This window comes from Ischnura elegans, chromosome 4, assembly GCF_921293095.1.
Source record: "Ischnura elegans chromosome 4, ioIscEleg1.1, whole genome shotgun sequence".
In the NCBI taxonomy this organism is placed as follows: domain Eukaryota; kingdom Metazoa; phylum Arthropoda; class Insecta; order Odonata; family Coenagrionidae; genus Ischnura; species Ischnura elegans.
In genome coordinates this window covers 133,369,832-133,395,811 of record NC_060249.1, presented here as the reverse complement: position 1 = coordinate 133,395,811, position 25,980 = coordinate 133,369,832, and the positions used below count along the sequence as shown (strand labels likewise).

The window sequence follows — 25,980 nt, the reverse complement described above, 5'->3', positions numbered from 1 at the left end:
TTATTCATAACTCGAGATATAAGTTAATATTTGTCGTAGAATTTCGTTTAAAAATTCTAAACGTGGCTCAAAAGACAAACAATTCAATTCTTAGTTTATATTTCTTGAGAAATGAACAAATATTTATTTCGAAAATTGACTCTATAAACAATTGTATGACCGCTGTCCCTTACCGCTGAGAGGGGTTATAAAAGACGAAGGGTCCGGGTACCTGCTCCCGGATTCGGAGGGTTAATCCTAAACCCCGAAGCGTTGGGTCCCGAGACAAAGGCGACCCAAACCCACGACCGCCCTGAAAGGGGGAGAGCTAGAAAACGTATATATACGGGTTTCGTTTTCTTGACCGGGAAGCTCTCACACGTATATATACGTCCGTGGTCTCCCGGGTCAGGAAACGTCCACACGTATATATACGTGTACGGTAGGGAAAAGGTTAAAAACAGTGGCAACTTCCAGGTGTGATTTCAAAATAGTGTCTAATGTAGCTGAGAATTTCACTAATCCTTTGAGAATACCGGGGTTATTGGAGTCATCTCTTTCATTATGTCCACGCAAAGCTAGTTCAAACTCTCCACAAAATCGAATACAATCAATTATTTTTGAAAGGACATACCGATTTTTCCTGACTTGGTCGTTATTTTTCTCAACATTAAGCCTAAAAGCTTCGCTGAGTTGTTGCCTTATTTCAGTACGACCTAATATGGATAAATCCAAGCAGGCATTCTTATGATACAAAGATATTTCATGTTTTTTTTATTTTCTGGGTAAGTGACTCAAGTCTGAAACTCCAGTAGTTGTCCACGTTGTGTCCTTTCCTTTATGAAATAGAAGACACGGGAAGCAAAAGAATCTACTGGCTACTTCACATCCACGAATTTCTATCATACAGATGGGACTTGAATATACGAGTGTAGTTTTTGCCTCGAGAACTTTGCTGTAGACGAATGTCCAAAGGCGGCGTCAGTCTGCCTAGTGCTTTGATTGCACATTTTTGTTCAAGAGTTAGGGCACAAAAGTTACTACTAAGTAATGATGCAACACTGTTCATCCTTGACACGTTTCGAAGCACTAAGCCCACACTATACAGTCGCTCACAATCAACTGAAATAATTTACAATCCACGATGACACATTCAGTAGGGTGAAACACTATTCGTGATACTGACCAATACTGACAGACAGAGACGTAACTTAAAAATTGTAGTAAACAAATGAGTTGCAGCGATATCGTGCGCCAGCTGTTGACAGCGCTGTGCACACCCAAGGTTCTTAGAGTAAAGGTTGCCTCATTCGCGACTCGGGCTCCCATTGGCTTGACGTCACTGTAGACCCAACTCCTAGCGCCATTTCAAATTCTAGCCTTTCCGCGGGCGTAACTGCTTACCGCAGCGAGTTCTTGAAGTTACCCTCTATCGAACACTATAAGCCGAATTTTAAATTGAATGCCGATTTATGAAAATAATGATGATAAGATTTAAAAAAAAGATAAATTCGTGTATTCAGACGCTATAATTTCCTGATGAAGTGATGAAATGGGAAGGTGTGCGAGTTAGTTCCGTGTCCACACTTCCTTCCTGTAACTCTCAAAACACTGTTTTCCTTGCTACTTCCGCAACATAATTTAAACTTAGATTAATATGACTTGGAGGAATATACGCAAAAAACGAATTAGTTGCTTCAAAAAATTACAGTTCCGCCACTTTTTAAATAGAAATTATGCTCGTTTTCATTCCTCGCCGGGCTTTTAAAATATGTACATAATTATATATCTTAAGATAAAGTAAATTATGCAAGAGGACATTGAAATCCTTTGCTTCAATGGGAAGAAAAAAATAAGCATGTAGAGTGATAAGAGTTGTAAATTTACCGTTATTACCATTTTCAAATCATTCGTAATAGGAATTCAAAGTGATAATACGTTAAAAAAAATCATACAGATGAAATGGAACTAACTTCAATATTATGCTGAGAGAAATAAGAATTCCCAGGTAAAATAATTCTAGAAATGGAAAATGAACCACCAACAGTTGCCGTTATCAAAACAGCACCATAGTTGCCCACTTGAGTGTAAAACAGCCTTCGAATCAAAGGACTCTTCTCTATCTTAAACCCCACAGAAAGTTTCCACTGTAGCCTTTGGTCAAAAAACCTAAAAGAAAAATGTTTCATTGCACCAAAAAGCACTGCAGGAAGCAAATTCGATTATTTTCAGTGACAATTGCTGAAACAAAAACTTAAACTAATGCATATCAGCTATTTGGTCGATCATAAGTCTGTTGTAGAAATTTAGCTCCAAGGTCAAGGTTCATTTTGAAGAGGGTATAAATAATAAGACTCAAGAATTTATGTAAAAGGATTTACTGAACAATTTTTAAATCTTTTTAGTGGCACTACCAAAATTACAAGTGGTGCATTGTTCCTCTGTGCAATAACACCCCAGAAAAAATTTTCGTCTGCATTCCCACGGAGGAAATTAGAAGAAAAGCCTCAATGTATGCCATCTGTCGGGATGAGCGTTACGGAAAAATAAGAGTATAATAAACAGAATGATAAACCCGTGTGCTATGTGAGTGAAGATAACTTTAATATAAATAATATTTCCATATTTCATTGACTGAATAACTTGAAACTGAGATTTTTCGATAATGCGGCCACCGTAGAATAAAAACTCAACTTCACAATAAAAATCGAGATAGGTGTTTCTCGGTGGTTACGATGGACTCATATTATTTATGGCACTTGTTCAATTTCAGTTACGGAAGGACATAGAAAATTCCATGATGTTTAAAATCAAGGGAGGAAATATGAAAATATAGAGCAACGTTGATCCTCATGCATTCGAGTGCCAGCCAAGAAGACAGCGTTTTCTTTTACTGTCGGCGTCAAAATGATGTGCCGCGGTACTTTGCAAATTTATATCCTGGCTTCACTGCATGCTATAATAATGAACTATACGTCATTTTGAAGGAAACTTTATCCTAAATTCTGATTTATTTTATTACAAAAAAAATTGAAAAATGTAGACACGACCAGTGCAATAAATGACTCCGCGCACCGAAAAATTAGCCGTTTTGTCAACTTCATGAACTTTGCAACTCAACCTAAGGAAAACTACTACGTCTGCAGCATTCATCTTCCACATTAATTTACACTCATCAGTGCGGATTAATAAAATGGCTTTTGGGTATTTTTAGAACTTACCTATATTTTGTTATAAATCAATGAAAATATTTAAACATTATCTTGTCCCATAGTTTACCCCGAAAGATAAAGGAAGTTGTAGATGGAAAAAGAATGGAATCCAGAGGTGGTCACAAAAAATGAATCGCAGCATTCTTTGATTTTATTCTACGCCGTTGCTTGCTTTTCAGAAAAAGTTGAGTCACAAGAGGAATGTTCCGCGGCCCTTGATTTGGAAACTGTGGAGATAGAGGAAGACGTGTGGATCAGCAATTTCCATTTAGTTGGTTGTCAGGATAAACCAAGGATCCATTTAAAGGTTGTCAGGCCATCGTATAAAGATAGGACTGATGTGCACCACAGGGGAAATGGGGTGTTTGAGGGAAAGTCAAACCCAAAGTTGCCCAAAGAATGTGCAGTTCTATGTTGCTCTTTCCCCAGTTAAAGCCAAATAGAAATTGGATTGGGATGATATTTTCACCACGGGTCCCAGTGATAGTGAGAGTGCAGGTGATCATGGTCATCGTCGAAGGTCATCCCTCTAGGATTTCCGATACGGAATTTTTAAGTGACAACCGATCGCAATGACGATGAGCTCGCTTTTAGAGTAGTTTTCAGATATAACGTGAGAAAAGCTCCCAAAATGTATTAAATACTCTGTTTGGAAAACATTCACATTTTAATGCTAATTTAGGAAGGATTTCATAACAAAAGTAACTTATTAACACCTGAAGACGTTGCATTTATTATATTGATCGAAGTGCGATTGACCGATTCTTTCTGCAGAATAGGATGCGGCTTCGGGTTTTGAGTCACAAGATGGTAGATTGTGTTGGAAGTTCGTCTATATAATCGCTACTAAATTGGAACATTAATAGTCTGGCTTCCTCAGAGCTTTCTGTCGCCCTCCAGGCAAGGTATTTTTAAGTTGAAAGTATCATCGACAGCTTCGAGGTGGAAATAAGTTCACCATAAGACTCTACCGGACTGCCAAAATAATACACATTTCACATGAGTATACGCTTTCGCCAATATTATACGCAAGTCTCACTTTGTTATTAACTATAAAACATTTCAGATGCAAATCAGCTACCTTTCCATTTCTCGGCATCGACTTTCCGCGCCGACGAAGCCTAAAGTTTCACTAAAATGCCCTGTTATCATGATGGAATCAGTAACAGGAAGCTTGTTAGGATCAGCCTAAGAATAACCATATTCCTTCATATTTACGCAATCTATCGTTTTCAAAGGAGGAGAAGTAGATCAAATAATAGCCCTGAAGTCACAATGAACAACTCCGATACGTCTGCACTTCAATAAATGAATCATAACCACGCCGTCGCATGTATTCAACCTCTACTATGGCCGTGCCGCCGTGCCTCCTCGTACTGAACTATGACGTCACTTTTCTACCAGCCAATCATCGTGTCGTCGTGACATTAAGGGAGGAATAAAAGTAAGTGGTTGGTTGGCCGATATTTATTATATATTATACGTACATTTGAGCACGGCGGAAGTATCGAGGAATGGAGGAGTCGCGGGTCTTGCGAGGGCGCAGACCGGCGTTGGAGGTGCAGGAGTCGCGGGTCTTGCGAGGGCGCAGACCGGCGTTGGAGGGAAGGAGTCGCGGGTCTTGCGAGGGCGCAGACCGGCGTTGGGGGTGCAGGAGTCGCGGGTCTTGCGAGGGCGCAGACCGGCGTTGGAGGTGCAGGAGTCGCGGGTCTTGCGAGGGCGCAGACCGGCGTTGGAGGTAAGGAGTCGCGGGTCTTGCGAGGGCGCAGACCGGCGTTGGGGGTGCAGGAGTCGCGGGTCTTGCGAGGGCGCAGACCGGCGTTGGAGGTGCAGGAGTCGCGGGTCTTGCGAGGGCGCAGACCGGCGTTGGAGGTAAGGAGTCGCGGGTCTTGCGAGGGCGCAGACCGGCGTTGGGGGTGCAGGAGTCGCGGGTCTTGCGAGGGCGCAGACCGGCGTTGGGGGGAAGGGACCGAGGGTCTTGCGAGGGCGCAGACCAGCAAGGTATAGGTCAAGGAGAGGACTGCCCCTTCATTCGAACCTCTGGTATTTATAAGGAATACGGAGGTCCAAAGGGCGAATTGCTACCATAGAGGGGATGCGAAAGGGAGGGATGAGAGCGCTGGTGGACGAGATGATCTCACTAGGAGTCCCGTTAGTGCTCTCTAAACACCCCTCGCGACAATCGGGCGTTTTCGCTTCTCACTTGCATTTGAAAATTCTCGTGAACTTTGATGCATTAAATATCGCAAACCACGTCATAAAATAATAAAAAAACTTTCACCGAGGTATGCAAACATATATTTTTATATAATTTTGGGGCTATTGATTATATCTGAAATATATGCAAGTTCCCTATTAACCAAATATTAGCAGCCTCGTAAAATAACGAAGGTGGTGACCCTACACCTCCCGAATGAATTTCAATGGAATAACTTTGCAATCTATGTTTCTACGGACAAGGTCAATCGGCATATGAGTTAAAAATTACTCACAATAGCATTATATATACACATTCATCAGAAATAACAGGTTTTTTTGAGCCATTTCTTCTACTAAAGTGAAATAACTTCTGAATCTGGCAATATTGGATGTGATACAGCACTAATCAAATAAAAGCAACCCAAATTACGAAGAAAATATTCGCAGTCTTCGCATTCGGACGCACACAAAAAGAGCCTCACCAATTCACAAGAGATGAAAATCAATTTATGCAGACTCTCCGGGCTGTACATCGCAGAAACAACGTTTATATAGTTCCATGACGTATGCTTTTTGTAAAATATTCGAAGAGTGATTGATAAGATATAAAGTCGAACTAATTTAGTGAAGATATGACGAGAGAAGAATGGAGAAGGCGAAGTGGCCGGAGAGGAGGAGAAACGACGAAGTGCTGGACATGGTGGATGAGGAGAGGCAACTTTTAGATGAGATACGGAGGAGACAGAAGGTATGGAGTTAGTGCTTAGCGGAGAGGGTATGTTGAAAATTGTGTTAGAGGGTAGAATGTTAGGGAAACGAGGGAGAGGAAGGAAAAGAATAGGATTTTTAGATAGATTGAAAGGGAGTAGGCCTTACAGTGAATTGAAGAAGGCAGTGCTGGAAGGAAAGGGAGGCTCCCAGATTACTTCTTTAATACTCCATGGAAACCTACCTTAAACAGTAGAAGACTATAATAATAATAATATAAATATCTTGGCATAGTGCAGAACACTCAAATCCCACAGAAAGAAATTAAGGAAAAAGTCACAAAAGAATATAAAAATAGGCTTCAACTTATACTTAAAACGCAGTTAAATAGCAGGAATACAACAAAAGCCATAAATACATTTGCTGTTCCAACTTTAACGTATACGTTTGGTGTAATTCATTGGACTAATACGGATTTAGAAGACCTAGATAGATTGACAAGGAAAGCATTATCAAATTACAAATCACATCATCCAAATGCTGCTGTCGAAAGGTTATACATTAAAAGAAAAAATGGCGGTAGAGGTTTAATACGCATTAAGAACCAGAGTCCAGAGTCTCCCTTGAAGGTTTCTGCCCCTGTCCTCTTCGTTTTCGGCAGAAAATGTAGCCTACACATAGTAGGGTCAAGGCCAAAAGGGCTAGTGCAGGTACTCCTGTATAACTAATTAACCTTACATTGTTTTCTAACGGTTCGAGTGTTTTAAAATGTCGAGTAACTTCTGCCATGGGTATGGATGGTACTTCATGGGTGTTAAGATTTTTGATAGAACCAAGTATTTTATTAATGTTTTGACTAACTCCCAAGGAATGGTATATTTGGTTAAATGTCGATAAATCTGGTGGGAACCTCGGAATCGGTGCAAATACTATATCTAATGGAATGGTGGAATTGCTGGAATAGCTGATGCCAATTCCTTCTAGTCGAGATATCCCGTCACTCGCGAAACAGCCAAAGGGGAGAATGAAACTTCCATGCCCCCTTAACAACGATTGAAATTGTTTCCGAGGACACGAAACATTCAGAAGAAGCTCCCTACTCACGCTAAACAGCCATTGACCTGCGATCTCTCCCTTGATATACACAGCAAACGGTGTGCTCCTTAAGTGCACTTCACAGTAAGATTTTATAGAAACACTATTGTTTAAAAATGCCGCTATGTTGCATGAGTCGGATAAGTTGCTTAGGATGGGATAGGATGGAAGGCACACTCTCACATCGCCAGTGACACAATCATCTCCATAATCCGGCGGAAGGAGGATAAACCCATCGTGGTTTTCTGTCACCGCCAGGTACATGGCGTCTGGTGATAAGACAACAGCAGGTTGTCCGTTAGGCATTCCCACTGGGAAGGGATGAGCCTTGAACACTTTAAATTCTCCATTGGTTCGACATAGCGGGAGTACTACCAACAGCATAATAGCACTAGCATGCCTGAGCATGCGAACTCGTGCAATGCTGTACATGGGCAGTACTGATGAGCCTTTGTAAAGTGCAAATTTGTAGCCAGGTGCCAACTGGAGTTGTGCGGTTTCAATAACCTTTTTCAGGTGAGAAGGGGCGAGGATTGTGGGTTGCAATTTACCCAACTCTGCAATCATAACGGTTGTCCGTATGAGCGAAAGAGCTCGTTCCAGCTCTACTAAATGCTGCGTAATTACTACATAGCTGGTGTGGATAGAAGACAATAAATTAACAAGAGCAAAGTCACTGGCAGCTTGGTGAGCGAGGTTACTTTCTGTGGCGTTTATAATATTTTGAAATGCCTGAAGGGCCTTAGAAGTTTGAGACAACATTTTGTCGTGACGCTTTAATGTATCGGATACGTTTGAGAGGAAAGTGAAGCTATTTTGTTCAATCGCTTCTGAGCGTTTCGCAAGTGCTGATATCTCCCCTCTTACTGCCTTAATCTGATCGTCTGTGGCCGTACCAGCTAAGTAATGAAGACCATACCCAATGGCATTCAGAAGTCCTCTCTGTGAGCGTTTGGATGAAGTGACAAATAGAGAGTCAAAATCTGTCTGTAAATTAGCGGCCGTATGACTCATGGAGGCTGAATACTCGTACGCGATTTTTTTAACGGCGGGGCTATTATTGGCAGTTGCCATTGTCGTCGTTGTTAATTCTTTAAAACGGCTTATTTGGCCTTTCACATCCGTCAGTGCACTTTGAAATAATTGATCGTGCAGGTCAAGGTGCACTATCCATTCCCCTGAGGTGAGGATGACTGCATCATGGGGAATAAAAAGGATTCCAAGGAGGCAAGGGGGTAGAAGGGCGATGATAGGAAGACAGGTCCACCACATCATGTTCGCTGGATGTCTGAAATGGACAGGATTTTTTTTTAATGCCAGAGAAAAAGTAGGTGTGAGTGGGAAATTATCATCCCTGTCATGGCTTTTTTTCTGTAGGAACGGAAGCTATCTCAGGTGCAGTGACTAAGTTTCGCCTTCCTTAGCTCTCTTTTCCGTTTATTGTTTATAATGCGCCTTCGTTGGTTGTGTTTTTTATGTGAGTTTGATGTAGTATGTCGTTTTTGCATAGCGGGAGTAATAGTTGAGGACGAGAGATTGATGGAATGAAGATTTGGTGTTGCCCACTTACGGAGGGATATGAGGCCTGTAATTAGGGAGGGACGTATGGAAGTGTCTTTTGGTGGAGGAGATGGGGGTGAGGGGCGTAGAATTTCGTTTCCCTCACCTCTCGGTGGACTGCTCGGTCTTATGCTCCATCCTCCGGCGGAAGTGGCTACGGGGATCTCCTCTTCTAGTCCGGGGGTAACAGGGCGTTCGGGTGTAGCCGGAGGGCCGTCATCTTCCCAAGGTGCGCCTACGGCTCTGCTCTGCTCCTCGATGCTCTGCGAACGATCGTGGGCGAGTAGGTCTCGCCACCAGTCCATCTCGATCGCTCCCGGATGTGGTTTATCGTCCACAGCTATTGATCCAATGGGCATCTCCAAGCTCCACCCTGGTGTGAGAGGCCGCTCCAATGTGACAGAGTCGCCTCGTCGAGTAGAACTTTCTGTCTCCAATCCACTCCTTTGGTTCCCGCTACGCCCGCATTGTGTTGCGGGTGACATTGTGGGAAGGTTCTTTCGTAAAACTCGTCCAGGTAGAGGGCGGAGATCGTACTCGTGCCGGGGCGTGGAAGGAGATCTCAACTGCGGGGCTGGTAAAGATGATTCGGGCGTCAGCAGGTCCGGAACCCAAGTAGGAGAGGAACTCAGCTCCGGTGAATGGGTTGATTCCGTTGGCGTATCAACACTCGTTTCGGGATCGGAATGGGAATTATCTGTGGCAGTAGGAGAGGGTTTGGTGAGGAAGGTGGGTTGCTGGATAGGTTCCGGGTCTGGTGGCAGTGGTAAGATGTTTCGCAAGTGAGCGATAAACCTCCGTCCATTCTGTAGGCACTCGATTTCCAGAGTAACGGGACTTCGGACGCGGAGTACTTTGTATGGACCGATCCATCTAGGCAAAAGCTTCCGAGACCGACCTGGGGAGGGGGCCAAGTTTCGCAAGAGGACCAATTGTCCTATCTCCACTTGAGGTAGAGATAACCCTTTGTTATTGCGGGCATGTTCATTCTCCGTATTCTGTCTATTGAATTCTGCTGCTTGGTCATGGGCCATTTTCAAGCGATAAAGGAGTTCCTGTTCATAGCTTGCTCTGTCTCTCGGTTCGGATTGTTTAGGCGAAATATCAGCTTCCCACGGTAGACTTAATTCACGCCCATACATTAAGTATGCGGGGCTGTAGCCAGTGATTCTATGTTTTGTATTGCGGTACACAAACAAGGCGAAGTTCAAGTGCTCGTCCCAGTCTCTGTGATCCTGCGCTACATAGTGAGAAATAACATTAGCAAAGGACTGATGTGCTCTCTCCAACCTACCGTTTGCAGATGGGTTGTAGGGCGATATGAATATGGATGATACCCTTAAAATTTGGCAAATATTCTTCATTAGATTGGACGTGAAATTAGCGCCTCTATCCGTGAGCAAATACTTAGGGGCACCGTGACGACATACAATATTCTCGACAAATGCACGCGCAACTGTTAGTGCTGTCTGGTCTTTTATTGCTACAGCCTCAGGATAGCGAGTGAAATAATCTTGACACGTTAGTATGTACTTATTGCCATTCTTGGAAAGGGGAAGAGGACCAACTATGTCCAATGCTAGCTTTTCCCAAGGATATGAGGCTTCAGAAACTGGTTGAATGGGAATTTTGGGTAATTTTGCTTTACGCCTTGCACACTCTAAGCATTTTTGAACGTAAAAGCGGGTGTCAGAATAGCATTGAGGCCAGTAAAAATGCCTTTGCACGATGTTCAAGGTTTTTTCAAATCCGCAATGTCCCGCGAGTGGTATATCATGACAACGTTCTAAGATATGGTTCCTCATTGACCGCGGTGCGCAGATAACAGGTTGCGGCCCTAATAATGTGATATTTACCTTATATAAGACTCCGCATTCATCATAGAAGAAGCTAGGATCATGTTGTTTTGCGAGATCGTGAAAATTTTCAAGTTCTGCACATCTTGATTGATCTTTAACTATTCTGTCTTTATCCCAAACAGGGTCAAACTCTTGTGTGTCAATCGAGTTAATTGAGATAGGGATTCTTGAGAGTGCGTCACAATGAGAGATCTCTTTTCCTGGGCGATATCTGACATCAAAGGAGTACTCACTCAATTCCATAACCCATCTTGCTAGCCTTGGTTTTGGTTCCTTAAGCGATAGCAGCCATTTAAGCGGCTTGTGATCTGTGAAAAGTGTAAAATGTCTACCAAGCAGATATACACGAAATTTTTTCACCATTTCCACAGTCGCTAAGCACTCTAATTCGGTAGCAGAATATGATTTCTCCGCTTTATGCAATTGGCGGCTGGCATACGCTACTGGGTGGTCGCCATCTCCAAAATCCTGAGATAACACACCACCTAGAGCACAACTTGACGCATCTGTGGTGAGGCTAAATGATTTCGAAAAATCAGGAAACTTCAAGAGGGGTTGCGAGCTGAGACACTGTCGTAAAAATTCAAAAGCCTTCTGTTGGTCATTTTCCCATTCAAATTGTGCATCTTTATGGATCAGCTTTGTGAGAGGACTAGAAATCTTGGCAAAATTAGGAATAAATTTCCTGTAATAACCGACAAGCCCCAAGAAGGACTGAAGTGCACGCACGCTTTTTGGCGTAGGAAAATCCTTAATTGACTCTATTTTTTCCTCATCGGGTTGGAATCCATTGTCAGAGAGAACGTGACCTAGGAATTTTAATCTTTTTCGAAAAAAGGAACATTTTTGTGGTTTTATTTTCAAGTTAGCCCTTCGCAATCTGCAAAATATCTCGCGCAGGCCCGTTATATGTTCTTCCCAAGTTGAATCATATCTTAGAATGTCGTCGAGGTAGCACACACACCCGTTCATTAACATCCCATCAAGCACTTTATTCATTAGTCTCATGAAGGTTGAAGGCGCATTGGCCAAACCAAAGCTCATTCGGTTACATTGAAAGTGACCTTGTGACGTGCTGAATGCAGTATATTCCTTGCTGTTTTCCTCCATTTCTACCTGCCAGTATCCGCTACATAAATCCATAACCGAAAAATAACGCGAACCGCCAAGCTGATCGAAAGTCTCCTCTATATTAGGTAATGGGAATACTTCCTTTTTAGTCACATTATTCAAGGCTCTATAGTCGATACATGGACGGTATTGGACAGGCTCACCTTCTCGCGTTTTCTTTTTTACTAGAATTAGTGGCGCTGACCAAGGGCTAGTTGACGGGGAAATTACTCCTTTTTCTAGCATTTCCTTGATAGAATTATCTAAAGCAGTCCTTTGAGCATGAGGAACGCGATATGGCGGTTTCTTTATTGGCCTAGCCCCTTCTACATCAATAGAATGCTTAACAATATTAGTGCATCCAAGGGAATTATTTCCATGAGAGAAGATATCGGAAAATTCCGTGATCAGATCCTTCAATGATTCTAGCGCTTCCATTGGCACGTCAGTGAAATCAAATAGGGAAACGAGAGTTTCTTTAGTCTTCTGATTTTTTGGCCAAAAGACATCGGTATGAATGTCGCTTATGCAGGGAGCCATGGAATCATGAGAGAACCGTTTTGCCTCGATATTAGACCCTTTCTTCAAGATTTTATTGCAATGTTCAACGTTGTAGAGCAAAATCGGAACTAATCCCTCTTCAGATACTTTAGCTATTACTGGCAATAAGTCGATATGACCGCTACTACCTTCCACAAGAATTTCTTCACCGATTAGTTTATCGCTCTTAGCCCAAGATGCAACTATTGACAAAGGGGGAACATTAGTACATTCTTCAACTCGTATTTTTTCAAAGGCATTTTCTTCGCAGGAAAAGTCTTTCTCTGGTAATGAGACTACGTTCTGGCTCGAAGCATTATTGGAATCCATATTACCTAAACAATCACTTAATTTCACAGATTCATGGGTCTCCAATGGCCTAGCTTTAACATCGCCTGTCTCTTCACCTTCCTTATCCTCGTCCTTTACCGATATGGCCTCTACTTCGTAAAATCCATCCCCTTGTGTCATAATTACAGTATCTTGATTCTTTGAGCTCTCTTCTACGAGACTAATTGCATTGAAATTTTCTTCGTCAGCAAAAATTGTTGGATCTGTTAAGGGCAAGTACTCAAGCTCATGACTTTCATTGCGAGTGGATATCGGCCCGTCTTCGAAAGAAATGAAATCAAAATCGAAGCGTTTGGTATCATTAGATATTGCTGTCTCTGTCACTTCTGAAGGAAACTCGTTTTCGAAGGAAATCAAATCGTTACTCTCCCAATTGCAGTGAATTGTTGTTTCTGATACTTCTAAGGGAAGCTCTGTCCCGTCATATATGTTCATGAAAGAGACATCTTCATCACTACTCGTGGTTAAATCGACCTTAGGCTGCTTGGTGGTAGTTGATCGCAAGACTACCGCGTGGCTATTTCTGATGATCAGTATCGAGAGTTCTAAATTCAAAGTGCAGCCGTAATTTTTCATGAAATCGAGACCGATAATCCCGTCGTAAGGAGTATTACCCATATTAATGATTAATGCATCGTGAGGGTACATTTCACCGTCTAACACATAAGGAATAATGCACTGACCTTCAACAGCTAAAGCATGACCGGATGCACTTCTAACAACATTGTTATATGGGGAGAGTATAACCTCATTATTCGGGAGACTTCTCTGATGAAGAATTGTCACAGCAGCGCCCGTGTCTACAAGGAACTGACGCTTGACGCCGAAAACTGTTCCCTCGATTACCATTCCTGCCTCGGGTGTCACCGCAAGAACTAATTCTGCCCCGACCTCGCGGCCGGGGATGATGAGTTTCCCTGTTGTGACGAGGTTGGACGTCCACAGTCAATAGGACGGTGCCCAGATTGCTTACATTTCCCACAGATAAGAAGTGGGCATTCTTTGGAAGTGTGCCCTGAGTCGCCGCACTGGAAATAGTTACGCGGGACTGTCCGGCAGTTGCGAGCTATATGCCCTGGCCGACCGCACTGATAACATCCCCGATTTGTTTTGATTTTACTGCCTTCGGTATGATGTGTACGCCTTACTTCAGACGGCATGTTGGCGGCGTTTGTCGGTGCGTTGTGCTGTTGGGGAAGGAAGTTAACGGGGTAGTTTGGATTTTGAGTGAAGGGAGGTGCATGGTAACGCTGACTAATGAGAGAATTAACATGGGAGAAATTCTGAGGAAACAGTGATTGCACAGCACTAGCATCCCTGATTACGTTGGCATAATTCCTCAAGTTAGCCTCTTCATTCAGTGCAAACTCTTCCGCCTCCAGAATACTCTTAGGCCCGCGGACAACGACAAATCGTCCTAATTCTTCCCTTAGACCCGACAAGAATTGGGATAAAATCCTGTGATCGAAAATGGTTTTCGTAGACTCAGAGTTGGGGCCCGGAAACGTTTCTCGTAATTGGCGAGCAATTTTTCTGAGCCTAGTGGAGAACTCGCTGACTGATTCTAGAGGACGTTGGACGCATGTAGTGAACATTCGTTCTAGTGAGAGAGCTGAAATTCTAGCGGAAAATCTGCGTTTCAGGCTTTCAGCAAAATTTTCATAACTTTCAAGAATATGTGGATTGACCGCTACATACTCAGCTGCAGAACCACTGAGGCGTAATCGCGCGACGCACAAGGTTTGGGTCTCCGTCCAAGCATTTAGATGGCTAGTAATTTTCAAGCATTCTAGAAAATTACTGACTGTAGAATCATCGTCACCGCTGAAAGGCGGGATGAGATACGCTTGGCTTCCTATCGCCGTTGGAGGATGAGGGACGGTTGCGCTTTGAGCGGTGCCATTAGGGGCGGATGACGGTGTATCATTACTCGTGATATGGTTAATGCATGCGTCAAACTCTATGAATGGATTGAGATGAGTCGGGTGAGGCGGAGAAAGAGAAGTATCGGAAGAGAACGAGAGAAAGGGATTGTACGAAGCCATGACAGTGAATGATATATCTTCTTAAGTATTTAATGCGAATTAATTACAACAAAACAGATTGCATCTTTCTCTTGATTCTTACGAGCTGAAGGCATTCTTAATGATGAACATTTAGGAAAATTGAAGTTACTTGAACGTATTTTGACACAAGTCCAATGCTCCTTGGAATAATGAAATCGGGCGTAAATACAAAACTTACAAATTTAAGCATAGCGGCTCTCTGAAGGAGTTAACATGAGAATCGTTCCTCTGACACACCTGACACCAATTAATGTCGTCGTGACATTAAGGGAGGAATAAAAGTAAGTGGTTGGTTGGCCGATATTTATTATATATTATACGTACATTTGAGCACGGCGGAAGTAGCGAGGAATGGAGGAGTCGCGGGTCTTGCGAGGGCGCAGACCGGCGTTGGAGGTGCAGGAGTCCCGGGTCTTGCGAGGGCGCAGACCGGCGTTGGAGGGAAGGAGTCGCGGGTCTTGCGAGGGCGCAGACCGGCGTTGGGGGTGCAGGAGTCGCGGGTCTTGCGAGGGCGCAGACCGGCGTTGGAGGTGCAGGAGTCGCGGGTCTTGCGAGGGCGCAGACCGGCGTTGGAGGTAAGGAGTCGCGGGTCTTGCGAGGGCGCAGACCGGCGTTGGGGGTGCAGGAGTCGCGGGTCTTGCGAGGGCGCAGACCGGCGTTGGGGGGAAGGGACCGAGGGTCTTGCGAGGGCGCAGACCAGCAAGGTATAGGTCAAGGAGAGGACTGCCCCTTCATTCGAACCTCTGGTATTTATAAGGAATACGGAGGTCCAAAGGGCGAATTGCTACCATAGAGGGGATGCGAAAGGGAGGGATGAGAGCGCTGGTGGACGAGATGATCTCACTAGGAGTCCCGTTAGTGCTCTCTAAACACCCCTCGCGACAATCGGGCGTTTTCGCTTCTCACTTGCATTTGAAAATTCTCGTGAACTTTGATGCATTAAATATCGCAAACCACGTCATAAAATAATAAAAAAACTTTCACCGAGGTATGCAAACATATATTTTTATATAATTTTGGGGCTATTGATTATATCTGAAATATATGCAAGTTCCCTATTAACCAAATATTAGCAGCCTCGTAAAATAACGAAGGTGGTGACCCTACACCTCCCGAATGAATTTCAATGGAATAACTTTGCAATCTATGTTTCTACGGACAAGGTCAATCGGCATATGAGTTAAAAATTACTCACAATAGCATTATATATACACATTCATCAGAAATAACAGGTTTTTTTGAGCCATTTCTTCTACTAAAGTGAAATAACTTCTGAATCTGGCAATATTGGATGTGATACAGCACTAATCAAATAAAAGCAACCCAAATTACGAAGAAAATATTCGCAGTCTTCGCATTCGGACGCACACAAAAAGAGCCTCACCAATTCACAAGAGATGAAAATCAATTTATGCAGACTCTCCGGGCTGTACATCGCAGAAACAACGTTTATATAGTTCCATGACGTATGCTTTTTGTAAAATATTCGAAGAGTGATTGATAAGATATAAAGTCGAACTAATTTAGTGAAGATATGACGAGAGAAGAATGGAGAAGGCGAAGTGGCCGGAGAGGAGGAGAAACGACGAAGTGCTGGACATGGTGGATGAGGAGAGGCAACTTTTAGATGAGATACGGAGGAGACAGAAGGTATGGAGTTAGTGCTTAGCGGAGAGGGTATGTTGAAAATTGTGTTAGAGGGTAGAATGTTAGGGAAACGAGGGAGAGGAAGGAAAAGAATAGGATTTTTAGATAGATTGAAAGGGAGTAGGCCTTACAGTGAATTGAAGAAGGCAGTGCTGGAAGGAAAGGGAGGCTCCCAGATTACTTCTTTAATACTCCATGGAAACCTACCTTAAACAGTAGAAGACTATAATAATAATAATATAAATATCTTGGCATAGTGCAGAACACTCAAATCCCACAGAAAGAAATTAAGGAAAAAGTCACAAAAGAATATAAAAATAGGCTTCAACTTATACTTAAAACGCAGTTAAATAGCAGGAATACAACAAAAGCCATAAATACATTTGCTGTTCCAACTTTAACGTATACGTTTGGTGTAATTCATTGGACTAATACGGATTTAGAAGACCTAGATAGATTGACAAGGAAAGCATTATCAAATTACAAATCACATCATCCAAATGCTGCTGTCGAAAGGTTATACATTAAAAGAAAAAATGGCGGTAGAGGTTTAATACGCATTAAGAACCTACATTACAGAATTATAGATAAATATCGAAATTACTTTTTCCAAAAAGGCGAGACGACTAACCTCTATAAGCCAGTCGTAAAAAATGATGATAAAGCAACACCACTCCAGCTTAATGTCAGAGACAAATCAATAGATGAAGAAAAAATAGAGGAGCTAGAAGACACATGGAGAAGCAAGCAAATACATGGCATTCATCACAAATTTATTCATCAGGAATGTGTAGACACCTCACTATCAAATGCCTGGTTAAAAAGAGGTGAGCTATTTAAGGAAACGGAGGGGACAATGGTAGCCATCCAGGACAGAGTAATTGGTACGAAGAATTATAGGAAATATATAATCAAGGACGGAAGCGTATTAAATGACTTATGTCGCAAATGTAATGCAAAGAGTGAGACGATAGAACACATAATTAGCGAATGTACGAATCTAGTAGGTAATGAATACACCAAAAGACACAATAATGTATGCAAAATTATTTATTTAGAAATAGCGTATGTTACCGGATTAAAAGTGGATCATGAACCATATTACCTTTTCACCCCTGCTACAGTGCTGGAAAATGAAAATTACAAATTATACTGGGACAACACAATTTACACAGACAAACCTGTCCAGCATAACAGACCGGACATAATCTGGATTAAAAAAAAAGAAAAGCAGACCTTTATAATTGAAATAGCAGTTCCGGCTGACCACAACCTTAAGAAGAAATACGAGGAAAAGAAACAAAAATATCAAGACCTCGCAAGGCAAATAAAAACTATCTGGAAACAGGACGTGGTCACCATCATCCCCATAGTAATATCATCAACAGGAATAATACATTCATCACTAAATTTTGGAATTGAACAATTAAAAATTAAAAGAAACACAATATATAACATTCAAAAATCTGTAATACTGGATACATGTAGAACAGTTAGATTGTTTTTAAATGAATTGTAACTTGAGGCAGCGTCTTGGCAAGGCCCGGCGCTGGCAGACCTCCAAGTAAATCTTGTGGATTAAAGAACAATAATAATAATAATGAGTTGTATTGAGACATTTACAATATTGATCCCTAGTAAATTTTGAAACTCTCGGCGTAGAATACCCTGGAGATGGTCGTTTGCAAATATCACTAACAGCTAGCTATTGTTGTCTAATGCTTATTTGTGACTTTTAATCGAATTTTATGAGTAATTACGAATGAAACACAGTAAATAGCCAGGTGAGCACCTAATTACGTGAATAATGGTATAAATGAAGCTTAATGTAGCCTTTAAAGCTATTGGATTGAAGGAATAGGCGAAAGAAAAAGCAACAAAACAATATCATTCTAATGTTTGAAAAAGCCCATTTGAACCGCCGCGTATATTAGCGCTACATATAGGATATAATTTAACGCCTTTTACACACTTGTATGTTCTTATTACAAAATAAATGAATACGATCAGTCAGCAAAAATTAAGACTAAATGCGGATTTTTTTCGATACATGCAAACATACATAGGTATTTGTACATAGCATATGGACACGCTTTGTTTGGCTAGTGATTCATAGGCATCTTAAAATACTCTTTTAAGTATTTCCGTAATCTTTAACCGCACGGTTTCCGAATGAAATTGTGATAACCAAACCTCCTGTAATAGTTAGAAACTCAACTCTAGCCTCCAGAAATCGTAACATTTTCTATATATACTGAAGAACAATAATTGGATTACAGAAGGTTGAACCGGAACCGGACTTAAGGGTAAAATGTTGACAATCTTTATTATTTCATAACGATAACCGGGGGAAAATTAAAGCTGCAACTCTATGGAACCCTAACTTAAAAAAAGCAGTCTTAGCAGCCCACAATCATTCCCTTCCCATTCCCCATCCCAGAAATTTGCTCCTCCATGCTAACTTGAGCTGAGTGTTTCGATTCATCTTGGGCATTCGGTTAACGTGATTCGATGCTTCAATTCGTTCTTAAGGAACGAAATCATAACAATGCACGATTATTTGGCTTGATTCAAATACACGCAAGACTACAGAATCCAAGTGATTTTAGAGTCCATCTTCGGTGAACGTTCAAGGAAATTAGAATACGTTATGTCTATTTAAGTTGAATGTACACCGAACTAAGTCAAAATCAGTTTACGGCGGTTAAAATTGATTTCTATCGGAAACCAACCCACATTTCCAGCATCCAAAACCTCATTCAAAGATGGTGAAGGGAATAAACAGTTGCCCTGTAATTTCCTGTCGACGGTTTTCACAAAACAAATCTGCAAATAACTTAATATAAATCGTTCATTTTACGCTGAGCGGATCCGGCTAACAGCTCCATCACTCGATTATCTTGCAAACACAACCAACTCAGATGGATTAGGATTCATTGCTCATTATGCAAATTTCGTTCACTTTTGAACGATTTCTTCAAATCATTCCATTTATTGCATAGAAGCATTCATGTTGAACGAATCTTTTATGAACGACACAGTCTTCAGCAAACCACTAAGTACGTCTGTCTCCCAGTAGCGGATACACAAAAAACTCGAGGGGGAGGGGCGCAAAAGATATCTTGAGTTACACTTTGAGGTATACTTTTATCCTAATAATAAATAATAAAGTCACCTGCAGGGTTTAAGAAAATTTTAATTCAATTTATTACATACATATACAATAAAATGCCATCTTATGATATTAAAAAATTGTGGTTCGGCAATGTTTGGCAATACGGGCGGGCCCGCAAGGGGTGGGGCGGACGCGCGTCCCTCACCTGTATACGCCACTGTGTCTCCTTATTTATCCGAAATATAAAAAACAATGCGAGCGCGCAGTTTCCATTTCGTTTTTTAGTGCCTTTAGTTAATAATTACAAAAATAGCAATTTGGCAATAACCCTTAGCGAATTAAAGAAACGTTTTAGTGAAACTTTTACTTAGGTCCTTCAACTGCTAGTATTTTTAATGTTTCTTGAGGGCCAAATTTTTATATTTTTTGCGAAAATTTTGCCACTTGGACCTGATTGACATGAGACTCATAATGACTGGCAAAAATCTTTTGAGAACTTTAATGCAGAGTTTCTTCCAGCAGGCCCGAAAAGAAAAACACCTGTTGTCCTTTTGGTAAGGTGAGAATTGAGGTGTATGGAGGAGGAGGAGGAGGATAAACATAGATGGCTGTGCGCGAAAGAAGAACACGGTGGATTGTCCACGCGATGGAAGACAGCTGCCACGTGGAGAACTCAATGGAAGGAAAAATTGATGGAAAAGTCCCGGGAGGAAGTCCAAGGGACAAGAGAATGCCGATGGTGAAGGGGAGGGGGAAAAAGAAGCAGCAGCTATAGATAGGGATGGGAAGAACAAAAGGAGGGCTGCAGAATAACACCATTAGGATTGCAAAACTGCGTATTTTTGTGGGATTATGTGTTTCATTTGAGGTGCGAAATATTCGAAATTCTTGCGCCCACACGTTAAAGATAAAAACCATTTCTCAAGAGTTATGATGTCGGTAATGAAATTTTGCGAAGAACTTTGTATTGATTAGTTTTTTAACGTAATACAATGCTATGTTGGCCGGCGTTTTTATTTCAGCTCACGCTACTTGAAGCGTCCGCTGCAGCTGACACCGTGACTCATCCCACTTCCGTCACTCGGTGACTCCGCAGTCTTGCGATAGATATCAGTGTTGTTGCCTTACAATGACCTCGCGGCGCACAGACGTTTCATAAGAGCGCGTTTTTCGTGCCTATTCACGGACGGACTACTCTATCTTGCTCAGTCGGGCAGTCGCAACAGCGAGATAACCGTGTGCACAACAAGGCAGTTGCTGCTGTCGTAATCCGGGTGCCAGTGGTTCTTCTGTGATCACAGGTGAGGGACATGGTGCCAATAGCATTCAACGGGCACTCCATAGCAAGAGAGGAGCAGGCAGCAGCCGTAGTAGATATAAGCGAAAGCGCCTCGCTAGTCATTTAGCCCGCGGAGAAAGCTGTGGAGGACTACTTTCGAAAAGATACCTGGCGAAAGCATTCATTTATTCGAGCGATTGGGGGAGCGGCGCTCACTGCCCGTAAGTTGCATTTGCTTATACATGTCTACAATAGTCTATATCTCGCCCTTTTTCTTTTCTTCGCCTGTACTGCATGCTCGTGTTTATATCGAACAGAATAAGCGGTGTTAATAGCAAACAGAAGCGTTAATTGTCTGCTTCTGAGTTCCACGTGCATGACTTCAATCAGCGATGATGTGCCGCGGCAGCGAAACTGAAAGAGACCTAGAGCATGGAAACTACACCGGCCCACTTCCAATCAATGCCTTCTTGAAGAGGAGCGTAAAATATTACCTACGGGTCTTTCCCGAACAGAGATGTGATGTAACGGAGTAAAAGTAATCGAAATGCTGTTAGCATTTGCATATTTGCCAATTTACTTGAAATCAATATATTTTTATGAAAGTAATTTTTACTTGTAATCTAATGAAAACCTCGTGCGAGCAGTCGATGCATTAGAGTAACCGTTACATTTGAATAACCGTTACATTTGAGTAACCGTTACATTTTGGCAATCAAAATTGAAATTTTAAATTTTCCTCGCGCTGATCGAAAGACAGTTCCAGCAAAAGCCTCATCCACAAATGTAAATTTTTGGTTAAACATATTAATGTATGCCTAAAGTGCCTAAATCAAGCATTTTAATTATTATTGTATGCAATGGCATTGGATATTAATGAAAATGCTGGTTTGTATGTTAGTACTTTATCGAAAGTAATTGCATTATATGCGGGAAATTAAAACTGATTGTAATCGTAGTAGTAATCCTACTGATTACGTTTTAACGAGTAACTTGCAATTGTAATTAATTTTAATTGAGAGTGTAATCGAGCTTGTTTACATTTTTCAATACTTTTCCCATTACTGTTAGCGGCAAGGAATCCCAATTTATTGAAAGAATTCGTTCAATGGAAGAGAGAGATTATTACGTTACGACGGATCAAGCTCACTGGAACATTCTCTTGAAAGTTAATAATGAAAAAAAAGAATTGTTTTTGCCGCCTCCCCCTATTTTTGTGGATTCGTGACGTTTTTGGAGTTCCGGTTCATCAACTTGTTCAAGAGGACCCGCTATTATAAGTTTACGCAACAGACTTGGGCCTAAAAAAACTTTTTTACGGTTAATAACACAAATAGCCAACAACTGAATGCGTATAATTTTTATTTAATTAACTGCTTTTTAAAACCACAATGCCCAAAATTTCTTGAGCTAAAACGTAAGAAAATTCATTGAAAAAAATCCGCGTAAACGTGCTCCGATCCACCCTATGTAGATTCAATAAAGAAAATGTCTCTCTGACAAGCAATTTAGATACTCATTTACGTAGTTTCATTGAATTTGTATTCTTATTTTACTGTAATAAATTAAATATGATTAAAAATGATACGGCCGCATTTGATTTATAAATGCTGTAACTAACTGTAAGTTCATTGATTGTTAGGCGGTGCGGAGTTCGCCGGGTCAGCTAGTTAATTACAAATACCACTTTTATCAGTTCCTTTTTTTACAACACGACTCTCGAATGATACCTACAGTTCATTAATTACGTAGGTCTCTATAAGAATACTTATTGCCAAAGTCGGTCACAGGTTTTGCTATATTTTCCCCAAAACATGCATTGAGGATCATATTCTAAATGTTCAATGATTTGTGGTCGACTGTGTTCTACAACCGAAGACCTACACAAAGTAAGAACCGTACAATATTTTCATGCACAGAGGAATGATTTGCAAATGCATCGCCCTGTATTTTAAATATAAATATTAGGTGCGAAAAAACTCAAGTTACAAATTTCGTGTCGCTATAGTGCGGAAAAGTTGCGATACGTTTGGACAAGAAAAACAAAAGAGAATTATTAAAATAGGACGTCATCTTCCGATCCCGCAAAGCACCTAAAAAAATGTCAAAAATAAAAAAAATGTTTTTTTTTTCGTCGTAAAAAATAAAATAAAATGAATATTTTTTACCGATATCGCAAAAAATGATGACAAGTGGTATAGCGTGTTATTAAGTTATACATATTCATGGTTTAAAACAGTTACTTAAGGTTTTTTTTAGTCTAAAATACATGTTTGACTATTCAGCTCTTCCTTTGATTAGATATGATTAAATATTACTTAAACAACCCAGATCTCACTGCGGAGAGGTGGCTGCACTTTGAGGTGGCTCGCAGGGTATTATCATAGAGGAGAATATCCTCGGTATCCTCGGTATTATGTTGATGTACCCTGTACCTCTTCTCGCTCGGTTAGCATCCTCCCATCTTTAGCCTTAATTTTAGACATGGCTTGTTCTCTTTTGCCGCCCGATTACGACTTAACTTTGGCGTACAACGTGCCTACTTCTCCATCCTTCTGGAACTTTTTCATTTCCTCACATTGTGTTTTCCACCAAGCCTCCCTTGCCCTCTTAGTTTCACGTCGTAATCGATTATTCAATTCCTTATACATTCTTTTGCCCTGTTCTGTGTCCACGTTCTTCCACTTCCTTCTCTCCTCCATTTCTTTTACCATTGCCTCCGTTATCCACGGCTTCTTTATCCTTCTACTGTCCACGTAGCCAATTGACTTCTCCGCCGCTTTGACTATTCCCGTTTTAATATTATCCCATCTTTCCTCTACCGTCTTAGTACTTTCAATCTCCCGCATACTAATGTCCACTAGTTCCTTATATTCTCTCCTCATACTCCCCTTCAGGGCTTCTACGTTCCATTTCCTCACCTTCCTAACTTTCATAAGTCTTTTGAATCTTACGTTGCATTTCATGAGCACTAGATTGTGGTCCGAATCCGCATCCGCTGCAGGGAAGCTGCGCGAGTTTTTCACACTATTCCTAAACCTCTGTCTTACCATAATGTAGTCTATTTGATATCTCCCCGCATCCCCTGGACTTTTCCACGTGTACCTTCGCCCTTTATGATGATTGAACCACGTGTTTGTGATGAATAATTTGTGTCTCCTACAAAATTCTGCTGCTTTCTCTCCCCTGTCGTTCCGTTTTCCTAGACCAAAATCTCCTATTTCGTTTCCATCCCTGCCTTCCCCGACTGAGGCGTTCCAGTCCCCCATTACTACCAGATTTTTCTTACCCGGTGTGTCTTTAATTATTTCCTCGAGCTGTTCATACACCTCATCTACTTCTTCCTCCCTAAGATTGGTATTGGGCATGTAAACTTGGACCACCACAAGGTTGGTGGGCCGCGCCTCAATTTCTACCACCAGAATCCTATCGCTTACCTGGTCTATACCTACCACACGCTTACCCATCTTCCCGTTTAGTACTAAAGCTACCCCCCGCTGGCTTTCTTCCCCTCCACTATAGATAACCCTATACCCATCACTCCAATAGTCCCCCCATCCCTCCACCTCACCTCGCATAATCCTAAGATGTATATCCTCCCTTTATCCATTTCCCTTTTGATATTTTCTCTTTCCAGTCATTAGTTGGCGCGCCGAAGGCGCGTGTAAAGCCGTTCCGGTAAAGCCATGTTTACCCCTGGTAAAGAGTTCTCGGGATCGCCACCGGGTCAGGAACTCCATATCTGCCAACGTTTCGATGTCCGACTCGGTCATCGTCCTCAGGGCTGTGAATGTCGAGTGAGAATTTGACTTGCTTATATACAGTCACTCTGGTGGTCAGGTGACTGCTGATTGGCTGTCGTCAGCAGCATGCTCTGATTGGTGGTTTTGCCAATCAGAGCATGCCGCTGACGACAGCCAATCAGCAGTCACCTGACCACCAGAGTGACTGTATATAAGCAAGTCAAATTCTCACTCGACATTCATAAGGCCCTCCGTTTCATCCTGCATTTTCCGCAGAGAACCAAAATTTCCCATGTCCTCCGAGTTCACAACCTAACCACCGTTCAGGAATTTATCAGTAAACAAGCTAATCGCATGGGCGCTCGTCTTACAGCTACACAAAATCCGCTTTTAATTAATATCTGGAAGTACAACGAAAATCTGCCTACTACACATACTCTGCCTAAGCATATCACTCGTCTATGAGTCTTTCGTATGTCTTTTCTCCTTACGTTGCGTTCTTTTTTAATAAAATTCACATAAAATCATTATAAAAAAAATAATAAGAAACGTTAAAAAAAATTGAAAATCTAAATAATACTTCGAAAAATCCACACAAAAAAATCATAAAATATTCAAAAATGAAAAGGACTAATCTAAAAAAAAAAAATAATAAAAATATACCGTTTAGGTACCGAAAATACAAAAATATTGTTGCGAAAGCTATGTTCTTTTTTTGCTCAACAACTTTGTTTTTAATTATTTTTAGTTTTAGTTGTTCCAGTTGTATCAAATAGTTATTTTAGATTATAAGTTTCCTCTTCTCACAAACATTACGCTACACAAGTCACGCAAACCTCCGTCATTTTTATTTTTATTATTTTTGACTACATTGGTAGTGGTGGCAAATAGCTACCGGGACAATTTTTCATGCGCCTTCGGCGCCTCAGAACGTCTGCTCACTCGTCATTCACAGCCCTGAGGACGATGACCGAGTCGGACATCGAAACGTTGGCAGATATGGAGTTCCTGACCCGGTGGCGATCCCGAGAACTCTTTACCAAGTCCATTCGCCGGGAAAGCACGAAATCTTTCATGTTCACCCCTACCAGCCAGTGTACAATACAATAATTTTTTGGCGCAGTTGTATATGTTGTCAGGGTAGTGTGTTGTTTGTGTTAGCAGAAATTTACATATTAGACATCAAATTTCCCCGCCCTCATCATAGTCCTCACATTCCACGTCCCTACATTTACAGCCGACTTCTTCTTCTCCATCTTCTTGTTCTTCTTTTCTTCTTTCTTCATTGCTGCTGCTGCTGATGGAGATGATGATAAGTCTCTGCAAGGATTTCGCATGTTGGCGACCCCGAGGACCTTGCCGACCTCGCTGCCGTGCCCGACACCCGCCCTTTGCGGACGGGTCCCGGGCGATGAGATTCCGAGGCTCATTTGGTTGTACTCCATGTGTTCAGGGAAGAGATAGTTGGTAGGGTTTCCCACTTCCATTCCAACAGTGTTTTTTACGTGACACCATCA

General features: G+C 41.7%; 1 protein-coding gene across 2 annotated transcripts in view; it reads left to right on the top strand.

Annotated features, from left to right (window-relative positions):
• The first annotated feature begins 20,632 nt into the window (after positions 1-20,632).
• LOC124158072 (protein croquemort-like) overlaps positions 20,633-25,980 on the top strand; it is a 239,836-nt gene continuing 234,488 nt past the window's right edge. The window contains exon 1 of one of the 2 annotated variants that reach the window (XM_046533248.1): positions 20,633-20,742. The gene's annotated coding sequence lies outside the window, so the exon portion shown is untranslated. The other variant, XM_046533247.1, reaches the window with a different exon arrangement.